The sequence below is a fragment of the Camelus bactrianus genome, chromosome 4, assembly GCF_048773025.1.
Source record: "Camelus bactrianus isolate YW-2024 breed Bactrian camel chromosome 4, ASM4877302v1, whole genome shotgun sequence".
NCBI lineage: Eukaryota > Metazoa > Chordata > Mammalia > Artiodactyla > Camelidae > Camelus > Camelus bactrianus.
The window spans coordinates 58,994,899-59,015,589 of NC_133542.1; the positions used below are offsets into that span (position 1 = coordinate 58,994,899).

At 42.0% G+C, this 20,691-nt stretch overlaps 1 pseudogene; it reads right to left on the reverse strand.

Moving 5' to 3' along the window:
- Positions 1–97: 97 nt before the first annotated feature.
- Positions 98–15,240, reverse strand: LOC123617454 (small nuclear ribonucleoprotein E-like; annotated as a pseudogene).
- Between the last annotated feature and the right edge of the window lie 5,451 nt (positions 15,241–20,691).

Here is a 20,691-nt window from a genome sequence, read left to right on the forward strand (position 1 = left end):
CCCTCTCCTTGCGTAACCGTCTGATCTAATCCTCCTTGGCCCGTGGCCACCCCTGCCCCTCACATGTTTTTGAGATCTTAGATCAGAGGGCTCAGCCTTACCAGCCATGAGTATCACCCAACCCTTGCCTGTTTTCAGCTCAATGTCCCACAAGAATCTGTTTTCTTTAGGGGGCGGTATGTACTCAAAGTGGAAAATACACATGTATTAACACTCAAGCTCCCCCCATACAAAGCCATAGAAAACTTTCCCAGCATTTTGATTAACCTAGACTTTGTTTACATAGTTCAAACGGCATCTGATTAAGCGTTTCACAATGTATTACTACACATCACAAATTCTGTTAGACATAAAGGCTCATTGTCCAACCAAATATTCGAAGAGGACAATTGCTTTCTGCATCATTTACCAGGTTAATTAGTATAAAAGTCTTTTCATTTAAGAACATGATCTGAGAATCAACAGAAAGTTACTCAAGTTCAGCATTCCTGTGCATGAATTTCTTATCTTCTTCATTTGTTCACGCCTAACTAAAACCTTTAAGGATTCTGGCCCCTGGTAAATAAAGGCCAGAGACATAGTAGCTTAGCTGTTGAATCAAATCAGTGCTTAACACTGCTGTGTAATGAATCATCCTCTGAAGGCCAGTCTTTTATAATTTGCACTACCCTAGACTGTTCCTGCCAGTGCAAAGCCATTTGGTAAGCAGAGGGAAAGATGGCCATTGAAAGGTGTCTGTTCCTCTTTGTTTGAGGAAAACACTAAATGACTTATCGTCCTCTGGTCACAAATGGCGGCCATTTGGGGAAGCCTCAGAACAAACAGGCATTCCAAATCAACACTGCTAGATAATTTTTTGTTTTATAAAATAGAGTTGGCCCGGGTTGACCATGGGAGTAGCAACACCTGTCCATTGTGTGAAACATATTTGCGTATTACGATCTAATTTGATTTACAAAAGTTATACTGTGAATTTTTTGTAAAGTTTTATGCTATGTGTTATGGCAAAAGGTGGTCTGATGCTTGAGCTACGGCACCTTTATAATATTGCTTAGAAGTGAGATGAAGTAAACTCTCATGTGTAAACAGTCTGTTGGAAAAACTATGTTAGTAATCTGATTGAGTTGTAGAATCATATAATAAATGGTTTCTACAGAGATCTCTAAAGGGGACAGAAAATCCAAGTAGATGCCTAAATGAACATTTAAAGGGAAATATTCTTTTTTTTTTAAATAAAAACAATCCCACAGCATTTATTGTAAACCTGGTAATAACACAAGGGTGATCAAAACAATATGAATGAGAACTACAATCCCAACAAAGGACACCTGAAAAAACAGACTGTATTGCCTTCTCACTTCATGGATCATTTCTAGGTGGAGACACTTGGGAACAGAGTAATATCATCTCCTTTTAGCATGACCCCACCCAGTTGTTTTCTTGACTTTGTTTTAGAATGAATCTCTTCTGCATCATCTAATTTCAGGTTCGTATACTCATCAAAACCAGTGATTCAGCCCTCTATCCGCATATTTACTTGCTTGTAAAGCCATGCTTGAATCCGAGATCTATTTGGCAAGTATCTGAAGATGAGGCTGATGGGTTGCGCCATCGCCTTCTGCACTTTCTGGCCCTGGCCACGGAATGCCACGGTGGAAGCTCACTAAAGGGGAATATTCTGAAGCAAGGCTTCTTGCCGCCGTCTTTCCTGAAGTCTGGGTAAGCTCATGGCTGGATCCTCAGCTGTCGAAAGTCTGTCCTTGTGCTTTGTCACCTGGACTCTGGCACTGGGTTATTGAAGGTCTCTCTGACTCTAGAGCCTCCTCTACAGCTCACAGAAGTTCTGATCTGCCTGAAGCCCTTCTGTGGCGCCCTGCTTTCTGCAGGACAGAAGCCCTCAAGTCCCTTAGCATCAAGACCCTTTATTCCTTTCCCAGCGTCATCACTGCCACTTCTCCACAGACCCTCTTCACTTCCTAGGCTCAGAGAGGAAGCAACTTGTTTAGCATCACATTGAAATCAAAATTTCGTGGGGCCTGAAGCTAATGTTAATTTGGGGGACCTCCTTAACAAAATCCTAAATTACCCAAACAAAATTAGACATTGAAGTAAGCACTTATTAAGAATGAGAAAATAAATCACAACAAAGTACAAATTCCACAAAGCTCAAATACACCTCAAACATCACGAAATTCAGAAAAATAAAATGCTTTTATTAATTAACTGCCTAACTTGTCTCTGTGGCCCTTTTCCCCCTTCAGGTTTGTTTCACACTCTTTGATCACCTTTTGACATGACAATAATTATTTAATTGCTAGTTTAGAAAAGTCTCTTTCAACTTCATACCTCACTGGTAACGTCTTGTAACTTTCCAGGACTTTTGTCAAATGTGACAGACTTTAACAAGTTCTTTCAAATATGAGCTGTAAGATTTTAGGGCTTTTTTTTTCTTTTTTTTGTGCAGTGACTAATTAGAAACTTCAAGCAACAGATCAGTGATCAATAGTCCCCTGGGAATATGATATTGGCTTTTTGAAAGAACAGGCCTTTTTTGTTTTTAAATGCCCACCTTCTAGATTTGTCTGTTTTTTCACTGTGCTACTTAATCTGTTCCTGTGTCCCTTGAATTTCCTGTAAAGTGAGACTAGAGATAGAGGCTTGATTAACTTCAAGCTAAACTTTCTTGGGAAGAATTTTCCATAGGTGATGCAGTGTACTTCATGGTGCAACACACAAAGAGCCACATAATCTCATATTGTCCCACTACTGGAGATGCCTTAGTTACCTGGTTAAGATAGTGACTGCTAGATGTCACCATTGTAAAGTATGTTTTTGTTGTTGTTCCGCAACTATAAAGTGGAGTTGCTGGAAAAATATTCCCACTGACAAATATTCTTATTTAGGGTTTTAAAGCACCCATCGTATTTTAATGGATTTTGGGCTTTCCTTGTCATCTTGACGCAGCGCCCCTTAAATCACCTTTAAGTGGCAAAAACATGTGGCAGCCAAAAGCACAGCTTTATGTTAGACAAATCATTTGTGGATTTTCATGTTTCACTCCACCGCAGTCATCCTTCCTTTTGGTGTTCCTTAGCAAAAAAAAAAAAATTTTTTAAAGATCATTGGAGCTTTGTTATTACAATTAATAGCCGATAGAGTGTATGCATGTGAGTTTCTTAACAGAATGAGGTATGTCACAATGGAAAACATCATAAATTAGGCAATGCTTTTTAGCTAGAGGAAAGTAATTAAAATTTTAGGCGGAAAAGCTTAATAGACATGTTATCGCCAGTGATTTAAAGATGGGAAAATTCTCAAATCCTTTCCACCAGTTCCTAGAGCCTCGTAAAGTGTTTCAACTTTAAAGAAAAAGAACATCCTCTTGTTTATTGATGTTTGCAACAGATGGCGCAACAGGAAGCCCCCCTGATGATCACCAGCAGCTTTTGGGGGGGGTCCCCACAGCCTCAGCAGCAGAGCCGGTTATTAGAACTTGGAATTTTTGCCAGTGTGATGGGTAAGAAATTATATCCCAGCTCAAGTTTAATTTGCATCCCTTTTCTGAGTGAGGTAGAGCATCTCTTGGTCTTTAAGGGCTATTTGCACTTGTTCTTCCGTGATCTGTTTATATTTTCCCCATTTTTTCTTATCATGTCATTGATTTATTTTCCCTCAAATTTTAAAAGCTTTTTAGGGCTCAGTAGTTCAAGATGATGGAGTAGGAGGCTGTGGAGCTCACCTTCCCCAACAAACATAAAAAAACACACCTATATGTGGAACAATTCTCACAGAAAACCAACTGGAAACTGGCAAGAAGATCTCTCATACAAGCAAAGCTCCAAGAAAGAGTCCCACGTAACTGAGTAGGACGAAGGAAAAAAGGGAGCAGGGCCTCTGGACGGAGGAAAAGGGGAAAAGGTCCACAACAGGTGGCCCCTCTCCCTGGCAGGACCCCTTGCTTCTCAGAGGTCCACTGGGACAGACAGAGGTGCTGGAGGGGCCTGGACTCTGCTCTCCAGGAGTGCACACACGCTGGCTTGCTAGCAGTCAGGACAGAGAGAGACTGGCATTGGCAGCTGCCATCTCACCACAATTCCCAGCCCCAAAACACGTGCTGGGTAGGGCTGCTAGGACACGCAGTGGCTAGGCACTGAATCTCGGGGAGCCAGGCCGTGGGAGGGGACTCAGTCCAGCCGCATGGAGCCAGCCTGGAGGGCGGGGCATGTGGGCCAGGCTGAGCCTCGGAGCCCACTGCCAGTGCACATTGCAGGTCACGAGGCCATATAGCAGGATGTGGGTCCACCATTCGAGTCCATGGTCAGCGCTGGCATAGTGGGGACAGGTCCAGCAACAGAGGACTTTATTAGCATGCACACCAGGTGGCTTCACAGAGCCGTATCTCAGGTGGACAGCCCTAGGGGAGGAGTACACAGCAGTTCCTTGCCCAGTGGGAATGCTCTGCTTTTGCCCACCCCACACCACAGTTTGGAGCCAGATCTGGGGCAGTTGGTCTTGGGAGAGCATCGGTAGTGCTGCTCCCCAGGACAACCAACGTCCCAGAGGGCAGCACAACCACAATGCTGTGGCCCCCGGCACCAGCCTAGCATTAGATCTGGGATGAACACAACAGAGAAAGGGACATGACCTTGGGCTGCTTCTGGGCAGAGTTGCACTCACCTCTTTGGGACAGAGCATGCACTTAAGGGCAGTGGAGCCTTATCAAACCTGACCCTCAAAGTGTCTTCTCCAACACCTGGGGAGCAGACCCTACCCCTGACGGGCTGTGATAGCACAGAGCAAAGAGGAGGCCCCACCCGAAATCCAGCACAAGCAATGGACGTCACAATACTAATCACACCCCCCACCAAGGGGACAATGGCCAGCACACTCAGGCAAGACGTGGCTGGCATCCAAAACCAAAACAGCCCTCGCAACAGAAGTGCAGTCTACACAGGGATGCTCCCACATAAAAACACCCCTTCAACATCACAGAACTGTTTCTCCTAAAGTCATAGAGATAGTGTTAAGTAAAACGAAAAGGCAGAAGAATGACTCCCAACAAAAAGAACAAGAGAAGTCCCCTGAAAGAGCAAACAATAAAACAGGCCTCACCAGTCTACTAGGCCCCAAGTTCAAAAGGAGGTGATAAAAATGCTAAAGGAATTAAGAAAGATTATCGCTAGGAATGCAGGCCACTGTAACATAGAACTAGGACGATAAAGAGAAATCAATCAAAATTAGACAACTCAATTGCCAAGCAAAAAACCAGTCTAGAAGCAATGACTAAATAATGCAGAAGAATGAGTAAGTGATCTGGAAGACAGAATAATGGAAATCACCCAATCAGAACAGTGGAAAAACAAATTTTTAAAAAAGCAACATATGAGATCTTTGGGATAATAATTCTCCAGAAAGTGGACATAGAGGGAACATATCCCAACATAATAAAAGCCATTTATGACAAACCCACAACTAACATCATACTCAACAGTGAAAAGCTGAAAGCCTTCCCACTAAATTCAGGAACAAGACAAGAAGGCCCACTCTCACCATGTCTATTCAACAAAGCATTGGAAGTCCCAGCCACAGCAATCAGACAAGAAAAAGTAATAAACAGTGTCCAAATTGGAAAGGAAGATGTAAAACACACTATCTGCAGATGACATGATACTCTATATAGAGAACCCCAAAGACTCCACACAAAAACTATTGTAACTAATAAATGAATTAGCAAAATAGCAAGGTACAAGATTAATATACAGAAATCTGTTGCATTTCTTTACCCTAACAATGAAATATCAGAAAGAGAAAATAAAAAATAATCCTGTTTAAAATCATATTAAAAAATACCAAGGAATAAACTTAACCAAGGAGGTGAAAGGTCTAAACTCTGAAAGCTATGAAACATTAATTAAGCAAGTTGAAGATGATTCAAAGAAATGGAAAGATATCCCACGCTGTTGAATTGGAAGAATTAAGATAGTTAAAATGGCCATAAAGGGGGAGGTTGTAGCTCAGTGGTAGAGTGCCTCCTTACTATGCACGAGGTCCTGGGTTCAATCCCCAGTACATCCATTAAATATAAACAAACAAACAAACAAACCTAATTACCTCCCCCCTCCAAAAAAATGGCCATACTACCCAAAGCAATCTACAGATTTAATGAGATGCCTATTAATACCCATGACATTTTCTACAGAACTAGAACAAATAATCCTAAAATTTATATGGGACCACAAAAGACCCAGGATTGCCAAAGCATTACTGAAGAAAAAGAATGAAGCTGGAGGCATAACCCTTCCAGACTTCAGACAAGACTACAAAGTTACAGTAATCAAAATAGCATGGTATTGGCAAAAAAACAGACATATAGACCAATGGAACAGAGTAGAGAGCCCAGAAATAAACCCAGACACCTACAGTTAATTAGTATGTGACAAAGGAGGCAGGAATAAACAATGGATAAAAGACAATCTCTTCAGCAAGTGGTGCTGGGAAAGCTGGACAGCTACGTGTAAATCAATGAAATTAGAACACTCTCTCATATTGTATACAAAAAAATGAACTCAAAATGATTTAAAGACCTAAATATGAGACATGACACCATAAAACTCCTGGAACAGAACATAGGCAAAACATTCTGACACAAATCATAGCAATATTTTCATAGGTCGTTCTCCCAAGACAAAATAAATAAAAGCAAAAATAAACAAATGGGACCTAATCAAAGTTAAAAGCTTTTCCACAGCAAAGGAAGCCATCAATAAAATACGAAAAGACAACCTACAGAATGGGAGAAAATATAAGCAAATGCGACTAACAAGGGGTTAATTTCCAAAATATACAGAGTGCATACAACTCAGTATCAAAAAACAACCCAATAAAAAAATGGGTAGAAGACCTAAGTAGACATTTCTCCAAAGAAGACATACAGATGGCCAACAGGCACATGAAAAGATGCTCAACATCACTAATTATTAGCGAAATGCAAATCAAACCAAGGCGATATCTCGGAATGGCTGTCATCAAAAAATCTACAAATAATAAATGCTGGAGAGACTGTAGAGAAAAGGGAATCTTCCTTCACCGTTCTTGGGAATGTAAATTGGTGCAACCACTGTGGAAAACAGTATAGAGATTCCTTAGAAACAAAAAATAGAGTTACTATATGATCCAGCAATCCCACTCCTGGGCACATATCCAGGAAAGATGAAAACTCTAATTTGAAAAGATACATGCATCCCAAAGTTCATAACAGCACTTTTTGTAATAACCAAAACATGGAAACAACTCAAGTGACCATCAACAGACAATTGGTTTAAAAAGATGTGGTACATTTATATACAATGGAATATTACTCAAACATAAAAAGAATGAAATATTACAAATATTGAAATATTTGTAGCAACATGGACGGACCTAGAGAATATCATACTAAGTAAAGCAAGCCAGACAGAGAAAGACAAATATTATATTGTATCATTTACAGGTAGAATCTAAAAATTAATACAAATGAATCTATATATAAAACAGGAACAGACTTACAGATACAGAAACCAAATTTATGGTTTCCAAAGGAAAAAGGGACAGAGGGAAGGATAAATTAGGAGTATGGAATTAACAGATACAAACTACTAGACATAAAATAGATAAGCCACAAGGATTTACTTCCACAGGGAACTATATTCAATATCTTGTAACAACGTATAATGGAAAATAATCTGTAAAAAAATATGTAACTGAATCAATGTGTTGTACACTTGAAACTAACACAATATTGTAAATCAACTATAGTTCAATTAAGAAAAACAGAAAAAAATAAAATCTTTTTATATCAGTGACATTAACACTTTACGATATGATTCTAAATTTTTTTCTGTTTGTCATTTATCCCTTGATTTTCCATTTAGTATTTTTTTGCCATGTGAAAGTGGTCTCATTTTTATTAGTCAATTTTATCAATATTTTCTATCACTGTTGTATTTTGAATCATAATTAGGCAAGTTTTCCTTAGTGCCAGAATGTAAAGGAATTCCCTCAGGTTTTCTTCTGTTTTTTCCTTTACATATAGCTCTCTGATCCATTTGAAGTTTACCCCACTGTTATTTCTCCCATGTGCCTAATTAGTTGTGGCAACACTGCTTTGTGGGAGTGCAAACTTGGGTTAACAAACTTTGATATGGTAATGATTGCTTTTACCAAATCATATTCTCACCTTCATGTATTCTCACCTTTATATAAGCACATTAAGAAATGTATAATCCAAACCAGTGCTTTCTGTTTTTGTCTTTACACTGCTACTTCAAAGCAAAATGTCTAAAAGCACAAAAGACTGAACTCTCAATACCGGCCACCACCTTATCTGTGGAATTTAGCTCAGTTGCCTTGAAGCTGCTTTGCCAGCGGGAATCTGCTACAATCTGTCTCCTCGCCGTAAAAAACAGAGACACACTTTGCTCGCTTTGCTTAGTGCGAGGTCATAGATTCAGGGCTGCTTGTGCTTATGGAAAACCGTAACTCGTCCCCTGCCCTGACTGGCAGGATGTGCTTTGCTTATCAGGCGCAGGTGGATCGTGTAGGCTGCTACTGCTCACAGAAGACTGTGACTTAGCCCTTAGCTGGGAACAGCTGGGCTGCTTCGCATGCTTAGACGATTTCTGATCACTGTATGGAGACTGTGGTGGTCTGATTTTCATTATCAATTGTTCAGAACACTGTAACCTTGCTCATGATTGTTTGAGGTTTAAAGTAACTGTACTGTCAACTGTATACTTCCTGGATCCTAAAATATTGTAACCTTCTCTCTCAGTATAAATTAAGATTATCATGTTTCTGTTTTTCATAAACTGAAAATACTGACCTGCACCCCCGCATGTACACCATGCCCCTCACTCATTCCTATGACGAATTTTACTTTGATTCTTTGTTTGACTATTCTCAATAAATACAAGAGCTTGGGAGGAGCTCGGGGAGTTGGTCTCCGGGTCCCTCTCTCGTCACCTGATAAAGTCTTGAGTAATTTTGTTCTTCCATGGTGGGACTTTTGCTGGACAAAACCCACAATGAACAGAACCCACAACTGGTGACCCCAACGTGATCACCGCTCACAAAGACGAGAACCCACAATGCTTATTAAAAATCTACCTTGGCGAGGATGGGGGAGACTGAATAAAAGTGGTCAAAAAGTAAAAATTTCTAGTTATAAGATAAATAAGTACTAGGGATATAATGTACAACATGATTAATATAATTAACACTGCTATATGTTATATACGAAAGTTATTTAGAGAGTAAACCCTGAGTTCTCATCATAAGGAAATAATTTTTTTTCTTCTTTAATTTTGTATCTATATGAGATGATGGCTGTTCACTAAACTTACTGCAGTCAACATTTCATGATATATGTAAGTCGATCATTGTTCTGTACACCTTAAACGTACACAGTGCCATATATCAAAGTAAAACACATGGTGCTGACTTCCAAGGCATTGCTAGTACGCAGCTCCAGGTGCTTCCAATCCATCAGGTACGAAAAGATTCCAGAAGAGGAGGCTTGATTAGACAGAACCTTTGTCCGCAAACCCAGAGCCTGGAGGGAATCAAGTCTGGCTGACCAGCAGCTTTAAAAGATGACAGGATGAAGGAGATTTTTTTTTAAGTGAGTGAGCATATTAGGCATGACTGCACCCTAATATTCAGCAGTTAAGTTTCACCCCTTCACTTCCAGGGCAGGGTTTACATGAACTGGGAAACAGAGCCTAGAGCCTGGGGTAGGAGACTTGACGCCACTTTGTAGTGGGTCTGCTCTTCCGTGTATGGAACTGACTCCAGTCATTGAATAACATATACAAGTTCTCTTCTGCTCAGGAAAAATTGTCTTGGAGGGACTTCACTGGGACATTAAGTTATATTGTGGAATTTGTCCTAGTAATAATCTACTTTTCTCCTTAACTCTCCACCAGTTGGCTTCGAACTCTTGTTTCTGACTACAACCTCAATCCTCTGAGAGCTTCTCAAGCAAAATGAATGAAACACAGGCCTGAGTCTGGACCTTTAAACATCAAGGAAATTTCTTTTCATGCCACTGAATTCAGCCAAAATACCAGGTCCATGGTACCTCATTTCTTCTACTCTCACCAAACCAGCAGACCTTCCTGACAGACCCCAGATCCCAAAGGTCTCAAACCTGGATTTTGAGAAAATTAATACCTATGGGGACTAGGACCATGAAGACAACTAAAAATGAAATCTTCGTGTGGAAGGGATGTGGCAAACACAATCATGCCTGGACCAGGTAGGTCCCTGGGCTCATCCCACTGGAGGCTGGGGGCGGAGAACAGCTAAGAAAAAGGGGAAGGAATATTCTCTCCACTTGTATGTACACTTGCTTCCACAGGCTCCACCCACAGCATTGAGCAAGTCAGGGGTCCAGCCATCAGAAAATGGAATTCTCTTCACAAGAAGAAAGTCCCTTCAACCACAAGACGAAGCCGTTGGACACCAGGTAGGGTTCTAGACTTCAGCCAGACCAGCCTGAGTGTGGGTGTTTGAGAACACACAGATGTAGGCGAGGGCAGTAGGAACTGGTAAACAGTGGTCTCCTTAATGCAGGGACTACTCATCCTGCCAGAATTCATTTTTAAGTCACTGAATGCTAGGCGGGTTTCTCCCTGAATACTCCCACGGAAACATTTTGATAGGTGGTTGAAATCAGACATTTTGTTAGCTGCCCCTTTAAATAAGTGGGATTTCCTGACATTTGGGTTCCTTGTGACAGAGCCACTCTGTGTATGGCATCTACCTACCTGCTCCACGTTGCTCCCATGGGGCTTGGGAAGCAAAGGGAACCTATGCAAACCTGGGGCTCAGGCTACCTGCCATGTAATGTCTTCTGTCTTTGATGCAGGGCTCTTGTGTCTTGCCCAGTAGCCACAAAACTGTGGCCGACTTAACTTGTCAGTTTGCAAGTAAGATAAAATCTCGGACCCTTTGCAGTTCTTAAAAGTTTTGGTGGTGAGAATAGGATGGCTGGTTCTGAGACCAACTGGAATCAAGCTGCTGATCTGAACCTGATGTGACGCCCAAAGCTGACCTGTTCCTCCTATACCTGGGGAGGCCACATCATAAGGGGTGTTTCCCCTTCCTCTGCCAGCAGATCAACTCTGTCAGCCCTTCGACCCCCCCGAGGCTGTCGGGGCTGCCCCACCACTGACACTGCTTCAGGTTACTGATCGGCTTACTCTGACTACACGGAGAGGGAGGCCCAGGGGGTTCCAACTTTAAAGTTTCATAAAATGCCCTTGTCTTGCTCACCTGATTCTTCTGGATGAAAGGGCTAGATGTGAGTAGGAGATGATGGGAATAAAAGGTGCTACTGGAATGAGACCCAAGATTTTGTGGAGGAGAAGGAAGAGAGACAAAGCCACCCCTGGGAGCTGTGGGGGAAGGAGGGGCCTTAATGTGTCTTTCAGACCCTCCGTGGAGCCTTCCTACAGGAACCAAACCCACGCTATGTCTCTCCCAAACTGCTGCAGAAATTTAACAGACTGACTCCGCCATCCTCAGCCAGGAGGTTCTGGCCATCTGAGGTGGATAGATACGACCCAGCTAGTGCTGGGGACAAACTAGATGGACTTTCCACAGGCAGACCCTCCAAATGGACGTAACAGGGAACTTGAAGGCTCACCAGTTGGCTGGGAGGCCGTATTTGGTATTGTCAACCTGTGCTTCCTGACTGATGTAGATAATACTTTGGAGCCCCTCGCCCTCCCCCAAACTGCAAACTCCTCCCAGGGACACTGTTCTTCAGGGCTGTACCGCTTACATGGAAGCTGTACGTCAGCTTAGCCTCTCCTAACACACAGCAGTTTATGGCTCAGCGGTGGTCAGAAGAGACCTGGGAGCGGTTAAGGGAACACCGTCTTGGTCCGGGCAGGCACCCAGGACAGCCTCAATGAAAGGCGGACTTTAAAGAACAACAGGTGGGGCAAATTATTATTATTAGACAAATAGGTGTTTAAGGCTGAGATTGTTAAAGCAGTAACAGGACAAACAGGGATTTTAATATGATTACTTGCAGTTTACATAGGGAATATGGTAGTCAAACTTGGCCTACATTTAGCCAACTGTAAAAACAAGACTCTCCCAAAACACAAAGGAAACTTGATAAGAAAAATTTTAATAGGATTGTTAAATAGCTCTTAAATATTCAGGCTATCTAGTAGGGAAAAAAAAAAAGAATAAAGCAACTTGCAATAATATAATAGCCCTCTGGGGATCAACTCTACAGCGCACATCCAGTCTGTGGAACATATAAAACAGGATATATATATAGCCACTTAAAAATTTCAAGGTTCTTTGCTGATAAATCATATTAGAAAAAAAAGTGACAATTTCTTAATTTGAATTGAAATTTTGATTTCCTATTTGATTGACCCAATCAACTTTACTTATTTATGAAATTAATCTAGAATGAAAAGGGAACATTTCCAAAAAGTGACACGATTTAAGCTGAAATCTGAGAGCATATGTTAACTGTAAATGCCTTGAAAATATTAAAGACTGAAAAGAAATGAGCCAAATGTTAATCTCAATATTTTGAGGAGAACAAAACAAACAAATAGTAATACCATTGAACACCTACAAAGGCCAGGCACAGTTTTTCATGTGTTAATCCTAGCAAAAACCAAATGATGTAGGTGTTTTTATTATCCCATTATACAGATGAGGACACACGCACAGGGGAAATAAACTTGTTCCAGATCACATACCCAGACTCTGACAAAGCTGTGATTCAGGCCTGCGCAGTCTGGTTTTGAGTTCATGATATCTCCCCTTCATATAAAAGTTGAAAGTAATGAACTAGAAAAAAACAAAGTTGAATAAAACCAAAAACTGGCTCTTTGAAAAGAGCAGTGAAGTATCTCAACCCCTGGTAAGGTTGATTCAGATGTTCAGTAAAAATACGATTGAGAATCAGAAAAGCAACATACCTCATAACATAATTAGAAGAGATGAGACGTATACATGAGGCCATCAGGTATAACTCTACGGCAATAAACTTGAACACCTAGAGGAATTTTGCTTTCTTAGCAAAACTTGAGTGTCCAAAATTGACTCCATGTACTCAGCAGGATAGTCATTTTATACTGTGGTAACAACCTTCAAATTTCAGTGGCTTAACGCCATAAAGGTTTCTTTCTCAAACCAAACTGCCCATCACAAGCTGGCTGAGGACGCTGGGCTTTGGATCATCATTCTCTGAGATCAGGCAGACGGAGTAGCCACTGGGGGCTGGCAACGTGGCAAAGGGAAGAGAGATGGATAAATTGCATACTGGCTCTCAAAATTCCTGCCATGGAATGACACACATCACTTCTACCAACATGTTACTGGCCAAACAAGTCACATGGTCACACTCAACTCCAAGGCGGAGGTGGGGGAGGGTGGGTGGGATTGTGTGCCGTTGCTGGGGAAAAGCAGAAATAAAGGCATATGCTTTAGAATGTTTTCCCAGTCTTTCAGTTTTTAATACCCTAATCTTAATGGAATACTTGTATCTCTCAATAGAATGGTTTTGGGGGACAGTTCTTTGGCAGGGAAACCTATATTTACATTCAAAAAATATAGTGTGACATTTTTAACAATCTGGGGAAAGCTTAGATTATATTCCACATACAACTGGTAGAACTTCAAAATCATCAACAAAAGTGATGTGCATCTCTGAGGTTCTAAGAAAAGTATGACAGACTTACTGAACACAAGGCAACCCTGTTAGTTTTTGGTGATGAAAAAGCAATGTCTTAAGCTTTTTATGTCTCAACATTACAGTTTACTGTTTATTTCGTATAAGCACTTCATGTGTTTTACTTGGATTTTAGGAAACCATTGGGAAGTTTTCTTTGTAACACACTGCAATTTTTTTCTACTTAAAATTCCAAGAGCTGGTGAGGATATGGAGGAACTGGAACTCTCATACGCTGCTGAGGAAATATAAAATGGTACAACCACTCTAGAAATATCTGTCAGCCTCTTAAATTAAACATATACCTACTATATGACCCAGCCATTCCATTCCTAGGTATAACCCCAGAGAAATGTTAACATGTGTCCATAAAGGGATTTGTAAATGAATGCTCACAGTAGTTATTCGTAATAGCCAAGAACCAGAAAACAACCCAAATGTCCACCAACAGATGAATATGGGTAAACAGCTTACGGTAAATCTGTGCAACAGAACACTATTCAGCAATCAAAAGGACCAGACTATTGATAAACACAACATGAATGAATCTCAAAATAATTATGCTGAGTGAAAGTAGAACAACAAAAAAGAGCACAAACTGATGACTGCATTTATATAAATCTCCAGAAATGCAAATTCTACAGACAAAGCGGACCAGTGGTCACCTGGGGCTTGGGTGGCACTGAGGTAGGAAAGGACCACCAATGGACAGAAAATTCTTGAGGATGATGAAGATCCTCACTCTCTTGACTGTGGTGATGTTTTCATGGGTCTATCCAAGTAAAAACATCAAATTTTATACTTTAAATATGTGCAGTTGATTGTCAATTACACATTGAGAAAGCTATTAACAACTGCAGATAACTCTCAAGTCAGCATTTTCACACAAAACCTCTGACTTTCATAAACCTGATTTTCATTTCTGATGTTGAGTTGTAAATGCCTATATTTGGAGGACAGAACTAATGACCTACCCACACTGCACAGACCCGCTGGCCTCAGAGAGGAGGCTGGCTGAGGCCCTGGGCTACTATGGGGGCGCAAGGAGTTGGGGGTACTTTCTTAGTTCCTAAAGGCATTGGAGTTGCCGTGTGTATGGGAAGACTCCAAAGCAATTCACTCACTTCCAGCCAGATGCTAGTTCCCCACCAGGCCCGGGTTCTGAGATTCAGATTCTGGACCTATCAGAGTGGGCCCTGGGCTCTGGTAGGCAAAGTTCCTGGTTCCCAAACATTTGGGGGGCTACCTCGAATAAACCTGCAGGCAGCAGAGAACAATCAACCACCCACTGTCTGCAGGTTCTGCAACACCGGGCCCCTGGAGGTCCTGATTCTAAGCTCTGCAACTCCTGAGTGTTCCAGGAGACCAGGGAGGTCCGGGGCCTCCCTGATCCCCAGGTTCTAAAAGGCGTCTGCACCAGCCTCCCTGCAGAGGCTGGCCTTAGCCTCGTACTTCTCCGTCTCCCCAAAGCCCCGTTGTGCGGCCTTCCCCTCCATGCTCCGCGCTGACGTAGCTTCTCCGGCCCGCACAGAATCCCAGGAAGCCAGTGTGAGCGCCAGGCTTTCGGGAAGAGGCCTCCCAAAGTGGCCCGTGGCTTCCTTGTGCCGAACTCAGCCCAGGCTGCAGAGCCCGGGCAGCGGCGGCTGCGGTGCGCGCGATGCGCCACCAGGCGGCGCCAGGCCTCCCGCGGTCTTCCTCGGGGCGCGGCCCCAGCATCAGCGCCTCTGCCCACCCCAAGGCGCCCGCTGCCGGCTGCATCTCTCCCCGCTGCAGGGAGACGAGCCTGTCATGGGCGTTCGAGGGGCCACCTGTGAGGGGATCTGCGCCATTCTCTGGGGCTCCTCTGGGCACGGGGGCAGATCTGAAGGTACCAGTCTGCGATTTCCCCTCCCACCGGCCGCCTCCCGGCTGAGGCAAAACATTGTTCGGCGTCTCCGCGGCTCCAGTTCTGGAATTTTAGTTTAGAAATATTTAGAGTAACCAATCTATTCCATCCTTACGTAAGCGCTTTTTTCAACTTGGGCTGCTCTTTTGAACCACCTGGGGAGCTTTTTAAAAAATCTTGGTGCCCAGGACATATGGAACTTCCGCTCACTTTTCACTGATTAAAGCAAGACACAGGACCACATCTACCTTCAGCGTGCCTACGAGAAACGTAATTCTTCCGTGGACATCACAAATACCACAGCCCTAGAAAAATACAAAACTAGAAGAAACCAGTTACTAAAGATGATAGCCCAGTGGTTTTATGGATAAATTCTCCATAAATTAAATAAGCTCTAAGGAACAGGTCCTCCCAAAGCTATTTGAACCATTTTCAGGTGGAAAGCTCCCTTTAAGATAATATTTTACTATCTTAAAATCAAAACCTGATAAGAATCAGTCAATCAAAATACACTATGGATGAATCTAAATTATGGAGATAGATGTAAAAATTACAATTAAATTATTAGCAAACTGAATCAAGAAATAGGTTAAGAGTAACAGCAAACACTTTAGATAGTTCTTACTGTGTGTTGGGCACTGTTCTAAATGTTTTGCAATATGAACTAATTTAATCTTCAGAACAATCTATTGTTAAGTAATTACTATTATTATCATTCCCCATTTACAGATAGGGAAGCCATTAATGGATTCTTATTACATTCCTTGCTTTAGAGCTGAGATTTTAAAAAAAAAAAAAAGTACAGTGAGGGAGTATGGAGAGCAGCAACACAGCGGTGGGGGCAGCTTTCACGTATCTTTACCTGGCTGTAAAGGAACGTGGGGGTGTGGGTATAGCTGTCGGTTTTGGGAAGAGGTATAGCAATATCTGTATCGTACAAGAAGACCACTAACGTAGTAATCTGTTTTCACTGAGATTCATATTTATCTACTGCAAGTGTCTGGACGTGAATCAAATCAGTCACACTCGTTTGAGGGAACGGGAAACGGTAAAGCGCAGGCAAAGGCTGTCTGAGTCAAGTGCTGGATACTGCAGCGAACAGAAGCAGCTCCTCCACTACGTTGCACTTGCATTCCAGAGGGAGTGGGTCCAGGCAATCAACAAATAAATACCAGAGGCCAGTCAAGAAAGGTGGGGAAAGAGTACCACTTATACTTGGGGTTTGGAGGAGTCCTCTGTGTGAGGTGCAGATATCCGGGGAATGAGTTTTTCAGACAAAGGAAGCAGCAAGGACAAGGGTCCAGGAAAGGGCTTGCTCATGGGGTGTTTGAGGAAAATTGTGTGCATAGCTGATTCAGGTTTAAAAGAAGCATGGGAAGAGGAAGGGAGTTGTGTTAGGAATCCTGGTGGCTGGATGACTGCTGTTAGCCCTTGTTTCTCAGGCCAGGCTCTCCTGAACTCCCTGGCACTCCAGTTTTCCATCTTTCTTCACCAAGTGGTTCACCAGTAATTGTCTATTATTCTAGTAACCAAAACAGATACGTCATATGTTTTTCAAAAACAACGGAACAATGTTTCTGAAATGCTTATTTTTAAGAACAACAGCTAGTGTCCTGATGGGCCTGCCTCCAGGAGCAAATAGTTTCAACTCAAGTTCCATCCTGGGACAAGAGAATCAAGTGACAAAGTCCTTGAAGCCAAGAATAGAGATTTGGAAGTCTTCACTGTTGTCCCTGAAACCCCACAATAACCTCAGGGTGTCCTGGTTTGACATTTACTCTGGAAGTTTATTTGACACTTATGTAAATTTCCTCCACTCAGGTATAAGTTATTCATGAGACTTAAAGGGGACCAATAGGACAACTTGAAAATACCTCCTTAATCCCACAATCCTATAATTTCATACTCACTTTATTGATGGCATTTTGAGGATTTCAATTTGACAAACTTGTTTATTTGGAGAAAGTGTAGCACAAATGGCCACAATAAAGAGCATTCAAGGCAAAGAGCATGGTGTAGAGAAGGGGGTTGGCAAACTTCTCTAAAAGCTAGCTAGTAAATATACTGGGCTTTGTAAGCCAAGAGGCAAAATTGAAGATATTATGTAGATATTAATATAGTAATAAGGAAAACACATGTCCATATTTTCTGATGAAATTCAAAACACAATATTGAATACAATTTTTTTTAAGTACGGGTCTATTAATGAGAAGAATGGAATTCTTTTCTGGAATAACATTTTGCTTAACTGGGGTTGAAAATTTAGTGTTTCTAGTATCACATAAATCGCCAGTGTTCTTGGCTCATGGGCTGTGTACAAACAGGCAGTGGGCTGAATTTGGCCTATGGGCCATACTTTGCCAACCCCTGGTATAGAAAACAAGGTTTCGATGTTTAAAGTATTCCTGGAGGTCTGGCTGAAGTTATAAGCAGAGGAGGAATTTAAAAAGAGAGAAAGAAGGATAAGGACTGGAAGAGATACATTGACATTACCTGCAGATAACACGCTCATGTATAGGTACCTATAAAACCAACAGAATCCACAAAGTATTAGGCCTAATTTTATTATAACTAATGAAAATTTTCATCAAGGTTGCTAGGGAGATCAGCTTACAAAAACCAATAACATTTCTCTACACCAGCAAAAACTCATAATAATTAATGGTTAAAAAAACTCCACAAATAAACAAACAAAAAAACCCTGTGAAAGTATATAGGCATTACCAACCAAGAATATACCAGAAGATCGCCAAGGAGAAAACTTTAAAACTCTAAGAAAGACCTAAACAAGCAATTCTCCAAGGAAGACATACAAATGATCAAAAAGCACATGAAAAAATGCTCAATATCACTAATTATCAGAGAAATGCAAATCAAAACTACAATGAGGTATCACCTCACACCAGTCAGAATGGCCGTCATTCAAAAGTCCATGAATAACAAATGCTGGAGAGGCTGTGGAGAAAGGGGAACCCTCCTACACTGCTGGTGGGAATGCAGTTTGGTGCAGCCACTATGGAAAACAGTGTGGAGATTCCTCAAAAGACTAGGAATAGACTTACCATATGACCCAGGAATCCCACTCCTGGGCTTGTATCCAGAAGGAAATCTACTTCAGGATGACACCTGCACCCCAATGTTCATAGCAGCACTATTTACAATAGCCAAAACATGGAAACAGCCTAAATGTCCATCAACAGGTGACTGGATAAAGAAGATGTGGTATATTTATACAATGGAATACTACTCAGCCATAAAAACTGACAACATAATGCCATTTGCAGCAACATGGATGCTCCTGGAGAATGTCATTCTAAGTGAAGTAAGCCAGAAAGAGAAAGAAAAATACCATATGAGATCGCTCATATGTGGAATCTAAAAAACAAAAACAAAAACAAACAAACAAACAAAAACAAAGCGTAAATAAAGGACAGAAATAGACTCACAGACAGAGAATACAGACTTGTGGTTACCAGGGGGGTGGAGGGTGGGAAGGGATAGACTGGGATTTCAAAATTGTAGAATAGACTACACTGTATAGCACAGGGAAATATACACAAAATGTTATGATAACTCACAGAGAAAAAAATGTGACAATGAGTGTCTATATGTCCACGAATAACTGAAAAATTGTGCTGAACACTGGAATTTGACACAACATTGTAAAATGATTATAAATCAATAAAAAATGTTAAAAAAAATTAAAAAAATAAAACTCTAAGAAAGGACATAGACAATGATCTGAATAAATTTATAGACCCTGGGATCACGTGGTTTTGGCCCGGTGAGCCTCACATCAGACTTCTGACCTCCAGAACATGTAATATGATAAATGTGTGCTGTTTTAAGCCACTACATTTGTGGTTATTTGCTACAGCAGGAAAAGGAAACTAATATAGGACCCATTTCTCCTGTCCAGCTGGGTGCCAAGAATGGAGCTCCCTAGCTGTGTTGCTGATACACCAGTTGAGTTTTCTAACATAAGTTTTCAGCTCTTGCAAGGGAGTGTGGTGTGTGTGATCTACTGCGTAATCCTACCTCACCTGCATTTGCAGTATTATTCTGTGGTGCTCCTGGCGGTAGACTTATTTCTCTTCCTTTAACTCAGTTTGCTTTCAGGCCCTAAGAATGTGTTGACGGGCAGTGAGGTGGTAGTAAGGTGCTAAGGAACTAATAAAAACAGAGTTTAGGACTTAAATATCATGATGGAAAATCCCCGCTGGGACTTGGTTGTGAGCTTGGCCCTCCATCTCTGAACAAAATGTACCAAGAAGCAGTAGCGCTCCCACTGACGGCTGATTCTGAGATAGGCTGGGACCCGGGACCTTTTACCTGAGTGCTTGCACCTGGACAAACATCTCCTTCAGCAACGAATACAAAGAAACTATAAGGGACTAAACTTAGCTGCAAGCATGCACCGTCTCGGGCAATTATGAACAGTAAGAGACAAAAAGGCCCCAACCAATTGCCATTTCTGAGAGCAAAAGCGGGTGCACACAGCACCACCAGGGGGGTGGACCCCTCCAGCCCGACCCACCGACCCGCCCCTGCCCTCGCCCCGTTTAAGGAACCAGCTCACCCCCGACTCAGGCGCAAGCAACGGCACCTGTTTCTTGTTCTCGCTCCCTTGTGTCGCAGCACGAGTCCCAGTAAAGCCTTGCCTGAATTCCTCGTCTGGCCTCCAATCATTTCTACTGAATACAGAGTCCAGGGACCCAAGTCGGTAACAACTCCACCATAGTTTTCATTTGACCCCTGATTTCAGTAGATATTCTAGAAAAAAAAAAAAAAGCTTTGAAAACTCAGCGTCTTTGTGTCTGTGAGTCTTCCAGGCGAAATGATCACTGATTCGGGTTGACATCAGCAAGACGGTGGGTTAGGAGGTGTTAATCCTCACAGCCCCACAGACACACCTATTTTAACAACCGCTCATGGACTTGAGAACCTTTAGGAAAGTCCGGAAGTACAGCGGAAAGGTTCCAGCACGCAGATGGGGCGAAATAATTGAGTAAGAACGGTTTCACTTTACCTGCGGTCCCCCCGTCCCCCCCCCCCCCGTCCC